A 19,727-nucleotide genomic window follows, 5' to 3' on the forward strand; every position below is an offset into this window, starting at 1 on the left:
TCATCCTAGAACAGTGGTGTGGAGAGACTTTTTGAAGGGCAGGGGCGAAAAGAAGGGCATTTTAGCACGCGTTTTGGCTCCCAAGAGGGCTCTTTAGCACCCATTTTGTCTCTCAAGAGGGCACTTTAGCGTGCGTTTGGCTCCCAAGAGGGCACTTCAGCGTGCATTTTGGCTCCCAAGAGGGCACTTTAGCGTGCATTTTGGCTCCCAAGAGGGCACTTTAGCTTGCGTTTTTGCCACACAAGAGGGCAGTTTATTATGTTTTAACCAACCAAGGGGGCAATTTAGTGTGTTTTGCCAACCAAGGGGGCATTTAGCACACATTTTAACTCCCAAGAGGGCACTTTAGCATGCGTTTTTGCCACCCAAGAGGGCAGTTTATCATGTTTTAACCAGGCATGGGGGTAGTTTACTGGTTTTGCCAACCAATAGGGCACTCGCGTTTTGGCTCCCAGGAGGGCGCTTTAACGCGCATTTTTTAACAATTGGGCCCCCCCCTTGTTCACACCCCTGTCCTAGAATGCAAAAATAATAACATTCTAAGAAACGGGTGGGTTTTGATGACAAACAGCATTTTCAATTAGTGTTCTCTCACTTCTCACTTTAATAGAAATCAACACATTGTTGGTGATGAGGTACAACAGCTGCTTGCAGCAGCATAGATCTGGTGATGCATCTCAACTGGTACATAACAGATTTTAAAAAAGCAAAGAAAAAACACTGGCTGCCATGTTTTATCACTGTCCTACTAGCCAAATTCAAAAAAATTCAGCTGGAGATGTGATCTGCTGTCTGTGTAGAATGTGTGGCTTCCTGACCTACAGTTTTTGTGTTTCTGAAGGCAAAATAACCCTAAAGGCTCTATTCAACACTTAGAGCAAGGCAAAGCACAGCGCAAGTGTCATAGCTAGTTGTCGTTTTCATGCCTAGCACTCTTGGGGCCTGTTGGTCTTCAAGTGAGGTGTGATCAGGCCCACTGATGGCACTGATTACCATATTGAGGCAGCAGAAAGTGAGTCTGCCATAGATCAACAAAAGGCTGGTCTGAAGTCAATGGTGCAGTCTGTTTCCTGTTATTAAAAAGACGTATTATTCTGAGTTCAAAACGGACGTTATGATTTGAGAGGCTGTTTTAGTTTGTTTTGTTTTTTGTCACTGTCTATGTCGAAATTCTCCATGGAAATCAAAATCAAACTATTATCTTCTGAAAGAAATATGTGCAGGATCTCAGGATTTATCAGGAGGACGGCTGCTTTATGCCAGACTATTTTACCGTATGAATTTGCCCATGTCTAGCACAACACAGAACATAAATTAAGATAAGATACTAACTGATCCTGTCACCAAGTCAGCAGTTTTAAACAATCAATGGAGTTTGATCGCTGCAGGTCATCTCATTAATATTTTCTTCACTGAATTAGTATTTCACTGCTCTCATCCCACCTGTTATTCAGCAAGATGATGAATAACCGTCCTCATGAGTTTGATATCAGTGCATTTTTTCATATACAGTCAAAGTTGATGTTGATGGGACCGAGGACTGCATAAAGGCAATGCAGAAGGTTCCAGCAGCCGAGGAACAAATACATGTCCCTCACTAAAGATGAGTGCCACTGTTTAAACAGTATGTGTTATTCTTCATGATACCCACTTTTCTCTTCACAAAATCTCATGTGTACACATCATGGGTAAAGAACACATGACATACTGTATGACAGTCTGTTGTTAAATGTGAGATGCTGTCAGACAAAATGTCTTCCAATATGCGTCAGGCCAAAACATGCCTCTAGGAGTGATAAAAAACTAAGCTGGTTTATTTTGGTCTCTAAGTGACAGAGCATGTTGGCACACGCTTGTCTCTTTTTGCACACACACTAGCATATACACGTATGTATGCTACTGTTGGTTAACAGGCTCGATTCACATGATTCACAGCAGCTGGGAGAAGAAACAGCCATCCTAAAAGTAAACCTGAATATACTGGAGGAAAAGCTTCTCACAAATATGCAGACTATCTATTCGACATTAAGAGCATACAGCCTGCGGTTTTATACAAACGTAAGCCACCTACCTAACAGATCATGGTCTTGTTTAGGTTGCGATTATAAACGCCAAAAAAACCACGATAAAACCAATGAACACTGTGGGAATAAAGGAATCGCAATTTGAGAACAATTTGAGAGCTTACGCTTGTTTAATCAACCATTCTTTTAATCACATCTATGTCCCTTATGGGTAAATAGTTTTGGAATATTCCCTAGCCAAATTGAATATTCATTGAGTTATTTCTGTCTGGTTGGGGACTCTCTACCACTACAGACAGAAGCAGCATTTTCCTGCCCCTTTTCACAACAACACAATGATGTGTTTATGAGGGTTTACTAGGTTGAGTTTCAGATTATCCAGCATGCATGGTCTTGCTAGTTAATACGGGGTATTGGCAGGCTTGCCTGATGGTACTATTAAATCCCAAGGACACTGAGGAAACATAACAAGCCTCAAGAGATAACTAGAGCTCCAAGGGTTGTACTGTTTGTGTGTGTGTGTGTGTGTGTGTGTGTGTGTGTGTGTGTGTGTGTGTGGTTGTGATTGATTCTAGTTGTGTGGGCAGCTGGATGCATTCAGCAAAAGCAATTGTCCGTGTGTGACAGTGCAGTGTTCATCTGGAGTGTGTGCATTGCATGCTGGTGCGTGTCTATATTTATGCCTGCATTTGATATTATGATTTTTGTCACAGTTGCAGTCAACAATGTGTCATCAAAAGCATTTGGCTGAGGCATTGTTTTACAAATGACATGTACCACCCAGCTTCGGTCCAGTTTCAAATCCAAAAATAACCTGCCATTTTCCCTAACTACGAGCATGACATCCATCTGCCTCAATTCTTTCCTCAAGAAAAAGAACAACTTTCTAGCTCACAGTGCTTGGCTAAGCTGCAGCAGAGCTGGGAAACTTGACTGAAAGACCAATCTGTAACCAGCCTTATACATCCTGACCTGACTTCTTGTCCAAGCAAAGCTCTGCAACCTTCAGGATGGCTGCACGATCATGTGAGCCACCACCGACCCATTTCCTCTGACATCATTCCATGGGGAATGTTGGCACGATTTTGACAGAAGCTCTTCTCCAACTGTTTAAGAGTCTGTGGCTACATCAGTACTGCAGTGGAAACTGTCCCATTTATTTGTTAATTATTTTCTCTCAATGTGACAATGTGTGGATGTTGTCGACAGCAACAAAGAATACCTCAGAGTTAGCTCTTTTTTTAATGTGGCGCGCACAAATGTGTCCATGATGAATGCTCCAACTGTAAATACTCAATAATTGCCACGACAGAGAGTTATGTTAAATTGACCAGTATAATGGCTTTCATACCCATAGAAGCTGATCTAAGCAGGAATTAGCAGAGAGACGAGAATACAGTAAACTGGGGAAAATAAACGGAAGTATTGACAACGGTGAAAATACAACATTTTGCATTTTCCAATGGCGGTCATGAACTGTACTGTAAATTTTGGTTTGCAGTTCAGTTGGCCATAGCATGTACAGTTTGTGTGAGTTTGGGTGTTTAATCTGTCTCCTGCAGAGCTCTGCCTTGGCCCAAGGTCTTCAGATTCCCCACAGACCAGACTACACCTGTTGTGTGAAGCTGTGCCAGGCTTTCATCTACCTTCTTACACAAACACTCCTCTCATAGACAATCAGATTAAGTCTGGCTTGAATACCTCACTGCCCACCAGTGCTACACAGAGTTCAGGCTTGTGATTTTTTCTTTTTTTTTTTTTTTTCCGTAGCCCTCGTAAGGGAGAACAGCTTATTTAGAATTGTAAATAGACACAGAAACACTTTTCAAGTGCAATAAAAACGGTTCAAGCATATGAAATATTTATACAGTACAATAATCTAGACAAAGGATAATAGAGGTGTAGCTCACACAAATATTTGCACATGCAAATCGTTTTCCTGTGCACAAATATACCTATGCATGCATTATACACACTTCTTCAACATGCAAACAAGCAGACACACACACACACACACACACACACACTCCCATATCCTGGTCATGCAGGAGCCATTAATCCTGGCCTGTGAGAAGCCCAGCAGTGTACCATCCGTCAGCATGAGGCTGCTGCTGCCGCTGCTGTGCTCTAATTAACCAGAGAGGCACGCTGAGCCACTTTTGATATTCCTGGTCAAGATGGAGAAAAAAAAAAAAAGAAGGAGTGATAGGAGAGGACTTTGAAAAGAGAAACATGGGAAGAGAAGGCTGGTGCCAAGACATTTCTAAAATTGTAGATGAAGGTAAGAAGGGGAGATAAGAAAAGTGGAAGGTTTAGAAGTCAGACACTTATAACAGAAGCTGTAAACCTTTGTGTTTTACCATGGATATCTTTGGCAATACCAGTGAGCAAGAACAAAACAATGCAAGATTCTTTCCTTGCATCTATACTCCTAGGATAAAGACAAGGATACTTGATATCACCTAGCCAATAACAAACTGTTAGTAACCAAGTGCAATTTTACTATTTAAAATTGTGTACGGCTAATTACTGATAGGCAATTTATATGTCTGTCCTGAAAAGTATTGGGCAAGTTGCCTCCAAAATATAATGTGTCACATATTACTAATTACTTTCATCTGGAAGTAATACTTTACTTTACAACAATACAAGGGGCTGGTGCAGCACGTCAGCTCAATCAGTGTTATCAACTTAAATATGTGTGTTGACGAGAAGGATGTTAGTAGTACTACAGCCATGCTCAAGCTTTTGCGGAAGCATCCTGGGACAGCTGGATTGACATTGGATCAGGCGGTGCTGCCAAAAGCCACATGTTGGTGCGGCAGTGTGGGAGTCATTCCATGGTCCATGTCTGTGACGTGTTTTGAACCCCCGCTGATTGGTTTGCCAAAAGATGAAGCTGCTATGTTGTTAAGCTTCTGGCATGCTAGTCCTACAAGTGACTCTTTGTCCTCATCGTTGGATTAAAAATAACAGTAAACAGCCAGGATGGTTTTGTTGGGAATAATTCCCTGCAGGCATAATTTGTCATATTTGTTTGTTGATGATTGAAGATGGCTGAATAAAATATTGAAATATAAGTGACACATTTTAAAATGTTATTTTGGGTAAATGTGTTGCAATATTAATCGAGTAATATAAAATAATTGTTAGTTAGTTAGTTATTGTTTCATAGCGGGCAATCAAAGCAAAGAAGATTAAATTGTTGTTGTGATATTGTGTCTATTGAAGACGCACCTTTGGAGAACAGGGGCCTCATTTATTAACATTTATTAACCACTTTCAAGGCAACGTTTTAATTCTATCTAGACTTATAGAAAAACAGACTTGACAGGAGAAGTGTAGTCCTCCACAGAAACTTGGACCCATGAGTAAACACATACACTAGTGAAATGAGAAACTGCAGAGGGATATAAACGCAGGAACGGTTCGAATTTGATACCTTTGTGCAAAATACATTTAAAAAATGGCCTCTAACCTATCTATATATGGTTATATACATATGTGTGGAGTTTATTTGCAAAAGCATTTCAAATCTGATCCATCCATTCTGAAAATGATTAAACAAACAACTGTTGACTCTACCTTTGCACACACGCAAACAAACAACAAATGATTTGGGATAATGAATACAAACTAAGATATATTACCTAATGTAATAATTAATCTATCATGATCCCGGTTTTTGTGCTCTTGTATTTCCTGTTTTCTTGTGAAGTTGTGCCCTCATGTGTCACGTGTAGCTTTTCAGTTCCTCCCTCTATGTGTTTTTCCCTCCTTCCAGAGTTTTTCCGTTCCTTCCCTCACATGCCCTTTTCCCGCCTCATTCCATCTGTTCCTCGTCCCTTCGTTTCGTTAGCTGGTGTGTTTTTGTTCTCATTTAGTCTTTGTTCTCCCTCATATCTTTGTCAGTTCGTTCCGTCTTCCCTTGTGATGTCACCCTGTGTTTCCCACCCGCGTCATCTCCAGTATCTTCTCCAGTGTCCCCTCGTATGTTTCTGTTTTTTGTTCCTTGTGTTTTTTCATTGAATTGTATTTTGTTGTAGCCCTTCAGGTTGCTACTCTGTTTTGGTCTTTTTTTGGTTTGGTCTGCCTGGACTCTTATTTTTTTGTTTGTCATTCTGCTTTGGGTGAAGAAAGCTTGCCTAAAGTTTCTTAATCCAACCTCCTGTGTGTTGTCTGCATTTAGGTCCTCACCTTCTTCCATAAATTGGAACACGATAATTATATATAGAGAAGTGTTGATTCAGCCAATGGTGCCTCGGCCATGTTATGTATGTATGTTTATGATTCATGTATTTTTTGCACCTGTGTGTTGCGCAGAACTGTTGGTGAGATAATGGTCCTTTCACTGTCAATTACAATCAGTGTAAATTTTCATTTTATTATCTTAAGTATCATGATAAGTCACAAAAAAACAAGTCTTATTTATTTGAACTCTAACCTGCTGACAGGTTGCAGTGCCAACACGCAGCAACAAAATGTGATAGAAACTGTCCCATTTTTTGTTTTGAATATATAACCACAACTTGAATGCAAATAGTTAACAAACAGCACTATGGGCATTACATGAAGCTCGAAAATGTTGCACCACATTTCGACTTAATTGGTATTTATAATGGGAAATGGCATTCCACCAATGCAATTCTTCCTCAGGGGGATTTTTTTTTCTGGTGGTACATTGATGAAAGAGGCACACTGGCAAGATAAACACTTTCAGATGGTAACGTGTTAGTGGACAGTTACTAAAACTATGAAAGAAATACTTTTAGTAATGTGTAATATTACTTTGTCACTGTTCTTTTATAGCATGTTACCCAAACAAATTTCACCCGGCATCTTTGTGAACCTTGAATACATTGCAAAATGTAACCATCATAACATGAAATACAGTTTTTAGTGCTGATGTGATGTTTGTGGCAACTTGGACAATATCTGCTGATTCTATTTGACACACAGGTCCGCTCGCTCAACGGAGTAACTCCAGTCTCTGCAGCATGGTAGTCTTAACTGTTGAAAAGCTTTTACCCGTGACATAACCAATCAAATTATGATTACCATGGCAAAGGTAGAAGCTTTGAGGCTTCAAAGCATTCATGCTAGCCAAAGTAGATTCATATAAGGTCAATATTTTCTGAATCATGTGCCAATTACAGTCTGTGCCACCATCTGGATTTTATGTCAGATTTCTAGGTTGAGATATTGTGTATGAGTTTCATTCTACAAGACTGTTGCCGTTCATCTTTCCTACTAGAAAGCTACTAATAAGAGCAAGACACAACTTTCTGACTATGGAACATCGGTGTAATGTACCTCTAGGATGAAGCGACAGACTTATGAGTCAGGGATTGAGGGAAAGAGGAATTGCAAAGACTAACAAAGAACAAACCTACATTTCAAAGACAGTACTTTAAAGCTGAGAGAAAAAGAAAAAAAAATGAACTGATCAGTGTGTTGAAAGCTGAGCTCCATGACATAGTCCTCCTTGTCAAGTCAACCACGTGAGCTAACACAGAGGTGAGCAGGCCTTTATTCTACATCAGACAACTGCCTTTGATCAGCCTCATCAGCTGTAAGCCGCTGGTGACTAGCCCTGGCTGTTAGTGCTAACTGCATTTAGCCCTGATGAGGGGATGCTAATGAAACAGATCAAGGGCTTTAGCCTTCCGGTTATCTCTGTAACAGCCAGATTAATAGTGACTTTAGCAGGACTCCTTGTTGCTCTTATTGTCGTGACACCTTGACAGGGTGAATTCATCGAGAGTAAATCAATTCAGCAAGCTCAAATGTAGTGAGGGTGAAAAAAAATGGGCAGTCATAGAGAGTGAGTTTGAGAACAGCGTCAAGGGGATGTAGTTAGGGCTGAGCGATAAAGATAATTATCACCAAAATAACTTTTCCTAGATAGAAATATAAGACATGGCCGTTAATGTCGATTTAACTCATTCCATCCATGATTTGACAGTCAACACGAACAGCCAATGATAATGAGAATAGCGCCGTGCTGAGCCAAATGTGGCTGGAATAGAGTTACAACCACGTCATGTTATGTTGACACACACAGCACAGTTGGAGAAGCAGCCGGCAGCAGCACATGTGTTAATAGGTCAGAGATCAGCCAGTCCTGTGTGGCATCTATCAATGCATGCCAGTAAGATTTGTGTCCAACTTGATCCCGTCATGCACATGTGGGCAATGATTATCTCACGGGATCAAGGCGGCTGCAGTTTCTGGAAACAGGCACTGCAGTTGCTTTCTACTGACTGCAAATGCCTGGCTGTCACCTGATCGTACAGTGTGTTGGTTCAGATATGTGAGAATTTATGTAAAATGGAGGTTGGGCACAAACTCCATTTTCTGTAAAATGGTGGTTGATCCATGAAAAGAAATCACAGATTGCCTGTGTAATGTTTTAACAGGCTATAAAGGGGTTTGCCCAGGGCATCATGCAAGCTAGGACCGTCACTGTCTGAGACTTCCTGTACAAACTGATGGTCACTAGAAAACTGTCTAACTTGATCGCAGCTTTTCAGCTTTGCCCCCTGTTGCCGCCTGGTCTCGTCCACTATCCAGCCAAGAAGCATTTAATCTTGAATAAGCCTAATGTTTGGGATAGTGAAGTCGTGCACATCAGTATGTCAGTATTGGGAGTGAGATAAAAGAGAAAATGGGGACAGAAAATGGTGACTCGAGCAACAGTGTTACCGAAGAAGACACCTTAATGGACACAGACCAAGGCTATAAAGAGTGAATATAATTCGGCAATTTTAAGGCTGAAAGAAGCGTAGAAGGGTGCACTGCAAAGTGGAAAGCAGCATCCTCCAAAGGCCATCCTCTAAAGCAGGCACAATGCAGCATTTATTATATATATATCCTTTTCATTGATTTCAAATACAGTAATGTTCATGGTCAATTCAGACAGAAAAAAAATTATAAATATATATATATATATATATTTAAACCAAAACTAACCTTGTGATATCATCAAATCTCACTCAGGAGTAAAAGGGACCTTTAAGGTTCAGAAACGTTTATATACGACTGACGTGAAAAAATAATCGTGATAAGAAGTTTTTCCATATCGCCAAGCCCTAGATGTATGTCAAAGATTAGAAATAGGCCAAACAGTTAACAACATGTAGCTACATTTTTGTCCTGAATAACCACTAGCTGGAAATATTAAAGGGGAGACGATGCGGCAGAACTTTTTTTTTTCCAAGTAGCCTGGCTAGTTAAGAGATGAGTTACAGACACTAGACACAGTGGGTTTGCATCTCTGAGTGTCAATGCTGACAAACAGCCTCCCCATAAAAACAGCTCACAAAAATGACAGAAATGGACACATGAAGGCACACAGAGCCTCACATGCTGCATCACGTAAGCCAGTGGCAACAGAGGCAGACCTCTTGGTGTTGGCAAGTCACTCACGAAGGCATTATTACATTCTTGATAAAGCCAACAAAATGGCTGACAAAGGGAGAGTGGGGGTGGGGGTGGTGGGGTGGGGGGGGGGGGGGGGGTCTCAGAATGAGGGTTATAAATAAAGTACAAACAGAATGAGGACGTCAGTGACACTTAGCCTGCAATGCTGCTTGAGACGCAATCATGCGGCATCACATGCACAACACGCACAAGCATTAGATCTGCGTGCCGTCAGCAAACCTCATCATACTGCAGTGTGATGTACCAAAGGAGAGAGAGACTCACAGAAACTTTTTCTACACACATACTGTAATATCAGCGTATGGGTGCCTGTTCATCCAAGCACTAAATACCTCTTTCGTTTGTCCTTTCATCCTCCTTTTTCCTCCCTGTTTGACACTAACCTCCTCATAATGCCCCTCATTTCCCATCACGGCTCTCCATCCTCACACTCTTTAACTCCCTTTCTTGGTTTATCCAGTCATCCATCACCATCCCACTTTTGTTCCACCCAGTTCCAACCTTTCAGAAGCGTAAGAGCTTGCAGACTGCCGGTGCGGCAAGCGGTGACAGTGCAACTCAAAATGAATCCATCCTGCGTGCATACTAAGCAGAATCCCTCGTTGTTTTGTTTGCGCCCCGGGTTAAGCTCTGTCATGTTACCTTCTTGTGTGGGGTTGATAGTGTTCCCACATAAATATCAGTGTGCGCCACCGGAGTGTAGAGTGTGAAAATAGCTGCACCTTCAATATCTGGAGGGGTAAATTATTGCGTCTGTGTGTTTGCCGATGGTATATTTGCACATACAGTTGCACCAATTTGTGCCAAAGATGATACGTGTGAGTGTGCAATCATATGCAGCCCTCGGCATCTACATATGCTTACAGTATATTACAAGTTTAGATAACTGTAAGTGCTGTTTTCCTCCACTCTCCTTGAGTGAGATACTGAACCCCTACCTGTCCACCCGTTCTAAGTTGCTTTGCATGCGTGAAATGTAAAATGTTTGCTGGGGGCGATTAAGTTTGTGTGTGTGTGTGTGTGTGTGTGTTTGTACCCGGCAGCATGCGTGTGGCTGTCTTGGTGCCTGGAGATGTTTTGGTAGGAAGCACAAGGCTCACTGGCCAGGCCTCGAGACTCTCCCGTTCCAATTAACCAGCCCAGCAGCCTGCAGCTTTACTGGCCTTATCTGGGAGGAGAGAGATGGAGAGAGAGCGGGGGGAGGTGGAAGTGATAGAGTGAGACAGGACATGAGAAAGACAGAGATGGGTCGGACGAGGAGAGAAAGAAGAAAGTGAGGCTTTGTCCAGTCATCTGGCCACGCAGTGCATGTGCAGATGTCTGCTTGCTCACCATCTTCGTAAATCCCCACCAACCACATTCTAGACTATGGGACATTCACTCAGCAGCAGTCACTTGTTTTTTGCTGTGCCTCATATTGGCTAAAAGAGACATCGTGGTGACATTTCAAATCTCCGTTTATCTAAGGATACATTTATTACGCTGCAAATGGAGACGAGAAATGAGTACTGACCTTAAAAAAGATTGTTTATTTCAAAATCTGCACATTTTCTAATGATCGATAGACCCTCTTTTTGAAGGGATTATTCGTGCCGTTTAGCTCAAGTATTCAGGAACACCTAAAAGACCAGACAACATTTGTCGGCAAGCTGGGTGAGTAACAAAGACACATACAAAAACCCAACTGTGTCTTTCCTAAACGCGGATTTGAGTGCAAACCGCTCACTCAAAACGCCTCATGGATATGATGTAAATAATCTGTACTCCGCCACATAATGTGACATAGAAGAACATTTATTTCCTTGCCAAGGTCTATGAAAAACTTGCTCAGAGTCAGAGGCAAATCCGCTGCTATTTCCATATCAGTCAGACTTCTGCCCTTTATTGCCGTGTCTCCCTCATGGGCCACTGTTTGTGTGGTTACTCATCTTCTCTTTTGCGAGGACAGATTACATGCTTTTAATTTGTTAATCCCATTTTTACAAAATGTTCTTAGACCTGTATGGATCTTGCCGGTGTATACAGGAACCTGTATTTGCATTTTAAAGGCTACCATTACGTTATAAATTGACGTGGGGCATTGGGGGGGCATTAGCAGCTGTGTATCCGTCTTATCTTTTCTGCATATTAATTGTGGTGATGGCAGGTGCAATTAGAGCTCATTTCCTGAGTGGCCAATGACAAACAGCATTTCAGCAGCAGTCAGCCGATGGATAAGAGGACAGCAGGTCCTTTTTTTCATGAGAACACCGCCGATTAGAATGGAAGTTGGTAGGAAAATGAATTTCAAGAGGGGGAACATGTTTCCAAAATTAAAAATATTTTCTAATGGTTTAATTGTTTGAACACATTTTATAGTGGCGCAAACAGCGTGCACTGTTACCGAGGGACCGAAGCCACGATTCTGTCAAATGACGTTCTCCTGAAGCCCACAACAATTGCGGGATTTCTGATTTCAATCCTGAAGTATGCGTGCGTGCATGCGTGCGTGCGTGTGTTGGGAAGGCCCTGCCCTCTCGCCACCAATGACTTACGGAAGAATCAAACAGGAAAAATGAAAGAGACAGCAGATAGAAAGAAAAGGGAAGCGAGATAGAGCGGGAGAGGGTGGGGCGCTGAGGCACATGTAGCAATTCGGAGGGAATTGGATGTGGTAAATGACAGTCGATTACCATCTTAAATATACTGTCAAAAAGCAATTTGCTACGCTTATGACACAGGCCTGATATTTGCACCTTATTAGGGAGGCTGCCCTATATTTTAAAAAGCCAACCTCCCCAACCTCCCTGAGCTTCCATTTACCCATAAGCCACCTGTCCAACCAGTGAAAAGGGCTGGTGTGTGGAACCGGAGACCGAAGACTGAGGGCTGCGGGAAGGTCTGTAATGTGACCACAATTAAAACACAATGACACTCATCACTATAATGGAAGTGTGGTGTAAAAGGATCTAAAATGCTGCGTTCAAATACCAAAATGTTTAATTCAGGCAAGGAGGTGTCAAGGAGGGAATAATGAAATTGGAAGTTTTAATCAAATTCGTTGATTAAGTTTGCGTCAACGAAAATCTGCGCCCTAACTGACTGTCTGCAGCCATCATGAAAATACAATTAGTGACAAGTCTTATTAAAGGCAATCCTGTAATTATAACCAACCTCTTTAATGTTTATTGGCTTTTAGACTTCATACCTTGTAAGCTGAGTGGGTGGAAGCCGAAAAAAGGTAAAACTTTGAGAGGATATCACAACAGTTGCAGATTTTCAAAATGGAATTGACAGTTCAATATCCCAGCTGAAGCTAATGGAGGGTTGTAGTGTTGCATTTCAGAGGAATCAAAAGAAGCACAAGCACGCTGGAGACCTGGGGACTGAATAAAGTAATAAACTGGGGTCTGGATATTTTTCTCAACGTTCCAGCTTAGCGATTTCCATTGACATTAGGGCTCAGATATGATTACTAAGAGTCAAGGCCTACCGATATCTGCAGCAGGTGAGCAATGTGTTTAATTTCCCAGACCTTGTAGACTCGCTGAGCTCATTATTGGCCTCTCAGTTCACTCAGTGCATTTCCTATGATGGCATATTGATCTGAGCAATACAGTTGAAAGCAGGGTCTCACAAAAGACATCTCTTCCGGCTCCTCTCGCTTGTAGTCAGTGGTATCAGGTCCATCTCTCTCCAGCTCCCTTTCCTCTTTTGAGGAGGAAAGAGGAAGGTAACTAAGAATAACTGATGAAAACGGGAACCGACGCGGCTCTGAAAACATTGATTCAGGTCTCCTTTAGTTCAGCTCTAAATCTGAGGGAGCAGGAACATGCACAGGCATGCGGTGCCGCTTTGTGACTCAGAACAAAAAAAAAGTGGCAAGAATTTGGTTTGAAAAGATATGAGGTGACACACAGCTTTGTGTGTGCACATACACGTGTAGACACAAACGCACGCACAAGGAGCTGTGAAAAAGGGGATGGAAAATGCACGTATTTGCAAGCCCCTGGGCAGAAGTAGGTTATGCAGAAGACGGAGAAGAGGAGACACAGGCTGGATTGGGGGGGAACTGCAGTTGAGAAAAAAAGGATTGGATTATGTAAGCACTGCTAATGCTCGCTGTCCTTTGGAAAAAGCGCACCGAGAAAACGCAGGGGTTCTTTGAGCAGCCAACCTGAACACGCAAGACAAACTGCATCCTCCTCCCAACAGCCTCGGTGGGGATATTATAGACAGGATAAATTATGACCCCCTGGAATAAAATAATATTACACCGGCTGCCTCTGAGGCCAATTGAAACCACTCAGTGCTTCAGGATTTACTACCAAAACCAAGCGCAAAGGCTAAAAGACAGCGGTTCGGCTGATCAATACAAAATCCACCGACTATGACCTTGTAAAATCCATCCATAAAAAGAGGAGGTGTGGATGTTAGCTCAGGTGTGTTTGTTTGTTTATGTAAGCTGATGTTCACGTTAGCCTGAGAGTGATGTAGTTTGTCACACAGGCGATGGGCAATCCAGTATGCTTATCTGCGTGTGTTTGGGGCTCCCGACCAGTGGCTTTAAAATAAAAACCTTCACATGACTTTGCACTGTGCATTTTCGCTGACTTTTCTGTTTTTCCGTCATCTGATGCCGGGAAAACTGAAGCACTATTTGAGATTTGACATTAAGGATCTGTTTGTTAGCGTGACCTACCCATCATATACTCACAACCTCTTTACTGCTCAACTGGTAGCAATGTGAAAAAGTGTCTACCCTACAATAAAAAAAGAAAAAACAACAACATTTACATGCTTTTTGCAAATTCATGTTTGCAGTTAGGCTGAGTTGTGATTCAGGTCAACCTCTGTGGCCGAGCAGCGGACACCTACAGAAACATTGCATTGTCACACAGCCAAAATTAAGATGATTCCCCTGAGTAATTGCTTGCAAAAAAAGGCTTTGTATCTCCTCTTATCTGATAATAAAACAGCCGATTATGTGCCTTATTATCGCCATTTCACTGTTACTGGATGTAATTTCATCTACCATCACTTTCATCTAGGCAGGGAATCCAAATGACCTATCAAGTATCCATTAAAACAAAAAGTATCAAATATGCTAACTTCAGTTTACTCCTTATCCTTCGAGGCTGCTCTCCTATAATTTGGTTAGAGAATTAATGAATTTGTACAATAGTAATATTATACCACAAGCATAAATGAAGTAACTTTAACAACTGTGCTTCAAGGGAACAGTGTAATCATGTGATGAAATATTGAGAAGGGAAGCACAAGGTTACATCATAAAAGCCCCAACAAAAACAACTCAAGTGAAATCATATTACTAATAGTCATTGTTGTGCAATCAATTACATCCAAGTGTCGATTGTGTGCGTTTGTATGAGTGCAGCATACTCACTGTGGTAAAAAAAATAAAATAAAATGATCTGCCCTTCAGTAATATTTACAAACTGCATTGCTTTCATTAAAAACACAAGCAGGGAGCCAGTAAAATAATATTCCAACTTTGAAGGATTAAACAAACAACGACTTGTACATTTTTACAAGCACATTCACACAAATTCGCATAGATTGACGATCATTACAAACAGCAAAAAACAACGTCCTCCCAGTGATATGTTTACAACACAGAGCCACCTGTGGCAGTTAGAGCCAGACACCTCTGGGGTAATCACCTCTGCCATATGGCTGAGCAAACTACGGCCAGTACACACTGTACCCATCCACCAGCACTAAACTGACTATAATGCAGCAGTAATGAGTGTAAAACTGTCAATTTCACATGAACTGTGATTTTTTTTTTTTTTTTTTTTCAATCATTGAAGGCTCTGGAGTTCATCAAAATTGCAATTTAGATTATAAAAAACTTGGTGGTTTTCTTGTGTTCTTTTCCATCTTGCCTGGAGCCTCCTATTCTGCATCTTTCCCTGTATTTAGGGGATTGTAACCACCAATGCTGTCTGATCCACAACTTCTGACACATGACCGTTGCTGTTCAAGCTAACTGTTTTCTAAGTCAAACAGTGGCTCAAGATGAAATGTTTGCATCTGTCTTCTGTAGTTGGCACATAAAGGGTTCCTGTCAAAGAGAGGTTGCAATTGGTCGATGCGGGACATATTGGTCCAGAGGCAATGCCAGTGGATTTTTGTCAGATTGCTACACATCAGTGAAACAGAAAAGTTGACAATGAGAATTTGGTTGCGACTGTCACTCCTTGGGTTGCACTGGTTGCAATTTTCCGCCCATGGCCCCAGGAAAGGGTCGGGGTCACACATGCACCTAAAATCTGTCGAATGTGATTTGTGACTGCTATTTGGTTTTGACTTGCGCGATAAGTCCACAACTTAAGTCGTTTGCAGTCCTCGGTGCGCCCTCTGCTGCACTGCAGGGCCCTCAGTCTTCTCCTCTTCCTTCTTTGAATGTGAAAGCATTCCATCATATATCATTCAACACACTCCACCTGCTGTTTCATGTCTTTCTCTTTCAATCTCCCTAAATAAACCCCCACCCCCTGCATTCTGTCATGTTCCTGTCAGGTCTCCGGCTGTGTTTACTTTCTTCAGCACTGAATAACCACAAGGAAGCCCCGGCAACAATTATGGAAGAAAGGCGATGAGCCAAATGGGGCATCAGTGAACAGAAACAAGCTCTCACTTTCATTCTTAACCATTACCAGGAGAGTACAGTAGAAAATATGGGCAGGGAGGGGGAGTAAGGGGTGGGAGCAGACACAGAGGAAGCAAGTGAGACTAAAGGGCTTAGGTAAGAGACTTAAAATGGCAAGGGGACATTAAAAGACCCCCTGCTATACAGGCAGGACTTGGTGAGCCCGGATCTATGTTGATGGCTTTTCCGGACAGCAGGGAGGCCCGCATGTGAAGAATGAGGTGAGGTCAGGAAGACTTGAAACTGACAGTCACACATCGGGCAGAAACAGCAGCAACAATAACCCTGCTTGAGGGATAAGCACTGATGACAGTCAAAGTATAGGGAAGAGAGAGACAAGTACTCTGGAGAGGCTGCAAGTACAAGTGTACAGGGAGCTCTGGGTGCCAGAATAGAGCATTAGTGCAAATTGGGCAAGTGGAGCTGTCTATTACATGAAAAAGGGGAATGTGTTTGCGGGACCATGTGTACATCTCAAAGCGTGCATTCTACATAGAGAGGTGTACCGCTACTGTATATGCTGTATATATATATATGTGTGTGTCTGCGTACCATATTATGAAACCAGGTGAGGGGACCGGTGCACCTGGGGGCGCTTGCATGCGCTCAGAAAACATGCCCACATATTGAGCAATGAGATCGGTGGGGAAAAGAGGTGAGGTGACATCGGGAGGGGAAGAGAGGGGGAGAATGGAGGAAGGGTCTAGCAGCAGTTAGTCTGCTCTGTAAGCGAGATAGAGAGTTCAATACCAACGGCACCACTAAGAGCATACTAATGCCCCATTAGAATGGAGAACAGGGCAGGAGAGTAATGACTTCCATTATGGCATCGACACACATGTGAGAACCATGTAAATAAACTGAAAATAAACACGGTGCAAGCAGAGGCATGTTATTGCATTCATAAATCTGGTTTCATACACATTAAGTGATCAACGTTATAAATAAATGATTGGCTACCCAGCGAATGGGCGGGGCTAAAAAAATACAGGCTTGTTTGTTGATAAACGCAGGATAAGATTGTGAGACACGGCCTCCACAGCTTCTACCTAATAGTTACATCCATCTGCTCCTGTAAACTGTCTACTATGTATAGGACATACAGGGGGTGGACAATATAATGGAAACACCTTGTATAGGTTAATTGCAATACAATGTTACTTGAGCATAATATTGACCTTGAAGGAAACTTGTGTGTGGTTGTGTTTTTCAGATTTTGGTGAGACCTGGTCAAAGAGGTGTTGATCCCCCTCTATAGTAGCGTTTGAGGCTATTATTTGAGGTGTGTTTTAGTCCTAAATAGGGCATATCTATATTTTTTGACCCAGCAGATTTTGTCACATTTTCAGACAAATGTATGAATCTTTTTTTTTTTTTTTTTTGTGACAAAGAAGTATGTGTTCCACTAATTCCATCACAGAAAAAAGAAGTGCTGTAGAAACACCTGGAACCAAAGACTGCCATGGTATACAATGTATTTACAAGTTTGCGTAAACTTTTGACCGAAACTGCATATACTTATTGGCTTACTGACACTGATGAGATTAATGCCTTAGGTATTGAAATTTGGTATCAAATGACCAGACGATAGCATCGAGGCAAGTCGGTTGGTCGCAGTTTGACACCCAGCCCCATCCATCAATTATGAATGTTAAGTGCTACTTGACCTGGAGTGTGCAGATATACTTCCTATCATAAACTCAGTTGCCACTATATTATCTACAGCTTGCTTCAACTAATCCAGTATAACACAACAATCCTGCGGTAAATTCTATTTTCATGAAGGCTTTAACATTCGGGTTTTTCAAATCAAATCAAATAACTGTTATTTATATAGCCCAAAATCACAATGACATTGCCTAAATGGCCTTTATAATCTGTACAGTGAACAACATCCTCTGTCCTTATACCCTCAATTCAAGTGAGGAAAAACTTGCCATGTTGATGGGAAAAAAAAACGTTTTAACAACGTAAATCGGTGTACTTACGTAACTGATTACGTCGACAGGTTACGTCGATTAGAAAGCTATTTTTAGTACATGGCCAGGTATATTATCAGGACCAGCAGCATTAGTTCTATCCACTCTCAGCAGGATATCTTTCACATCCGCTGTGGCTGGTCCTCTGGAGGTGAAGTAGACTTTACAGCTGAGTCATTGCTAAAGAGACCAAAGGGTGAAAAAAAACGCGTTAAGCTCATCCGGCGACATGGCCTCACACGTGATGGAGGAGCACCTGCTTTTGTAGCCTGTGATAATATGAATCGCCCACCACGTATTTCTAGTGCTGTAGGTGTTGAGGTCTCTCTCCAGCCTCTACTGATGTCTCCTCTTAGCCTCCTCGGTGCCAGCAGTCAGTCTTTCTCTGATGGTGTTGCACACTTCTGGCGACTGAGTGTTAATCCTTCAATTAGAAACTTTTGAATTTTGTCAATGTTTCTGTGTAAGATCAGCATAGCGGATGCATTTAGTTTCTGTAAGGGATTCGTAATTTTCTCGATCCGCAATGCTTAATGTCTGCCAAGTGTCTTATTGATGAATCCATTGATCTATTCACACAAGGGACTGTTGTCAGCTAGCAACCAGAAGACTTCCGTAATAGGGCTATTAGTTTCATGAACAGACATTTACAGACAGTGGACAACATGTTTGTCAGTGCGAGGGGCCAGCGTAGGCCAGCCTTTTGCTGATGGCTGAAGGTCAGTGGATGCAGACCCCCCCCCCCTCTGCCCGTGACACAAGTTGTGAAGCCCTGAAGCACAACTACACTGCAAAGGTGACTGCAACTCACACACATGTAAACACCCCAACACATTTATATACACACACAGAGTGCAGGGCGCAGGCACCAGGGGCAGATGGGACACCGAGGTTTGCGGGTCCCAGGTGAAATATCTCTGCTGGGTGTGAATCAAGCTGTGGCTGGCGGACAGGATGCTCAGGGTGATAGTATAAAGAAAGAAAGAGCGAGGGTGGGAGGGAGAGAGAGAGAGATGGAGAATAGTGTCAGAGCAGATTAAAAATGCATGGCTTTGCTCTGGCTGGCGTAACAATGAGTGTCCTCATTCGTTGCCTGTCACCTTTGGGAACTCACGGGACCGTGTGGAGGAGGGGAATGAATCCAAAAAGAGAGGGTATACATTGCAGTTTACAGTAGGAAGCAGAACATGAGGGGAAAGATGAGGAAAAAAAGAGGAGAACTCTGCTCCACAGTAGGCATGAAAAAGGCTGAGAGGGATTAAGATTAGACTTTGATGGGGGGCGACAAAGCTTGGTTGGATGAGGGTTGAGAAATAATGACCTCCAAAGCTCACCTGATCTTGAGTCTCACACACACACAAGCACACAGGCGCACACACAAACACACATACACACACATGTATTGCTTGTATTGTATTTACTGATTTATTATATATGTGAGAGTGTACGGGCCAGTCCCTGAATGGATCAGTTGCAGCCAAGACGTCAGAACACGACACTCACCCATGAAAGGCATCATTAAGGAACACCGCCTTTGCAAATCACGACCTGCACTCAGACAGCGACTTGCCTAAACACTTCCAACACAATCCTATTACCATTGGATCAGCATGGCAGCAGAGCAAA

At 42.3% G+C, this 19,727-nt stretch overlaps 1 protein-coding gene across 7 annotated transcripts in view; it reads right to left on the minus strand.

Moving 5' to 3' along the window:
* Positions 1-19,727, minus strand: part of nrxn2b (neurexin 2b) — a 661,557-nt gene that overhangs the window by 575,419 nt on the left and 66,411 nt on the right. For 6 of the 7 annotated variants that reach the window (XM_030429949.1, XM_030429947.1, XM_030429950.1 and 3 more), the window contains exon 2: positions 10,504-10,635. The exons of the other annotated variant lie outside the window; for it this stretch is intronic. The gene's annotated coding sequence lies outside the window, so the exon portion shown is untranslated. The remainder of the gene's footprint in view (positions 1-10,503; positions 10,636-19,727) is intronic. 7 annotated transcript variants of the gene reach the window in all.

Source organism: Sparus aurata, chromosome 10 (genome assembly GCF_900880675.1).
Source record: "Sparus aurata chromosome 10, fSpaAur1.1, whole genome shotgun sequence".
Classification (NCBI taxonomy): domain Eukaryota; kingdom Metazoa; phylum Chordata; class Actinopteri; order Spariformes; family Sparidae; genus Sparus; species Sparus aurata.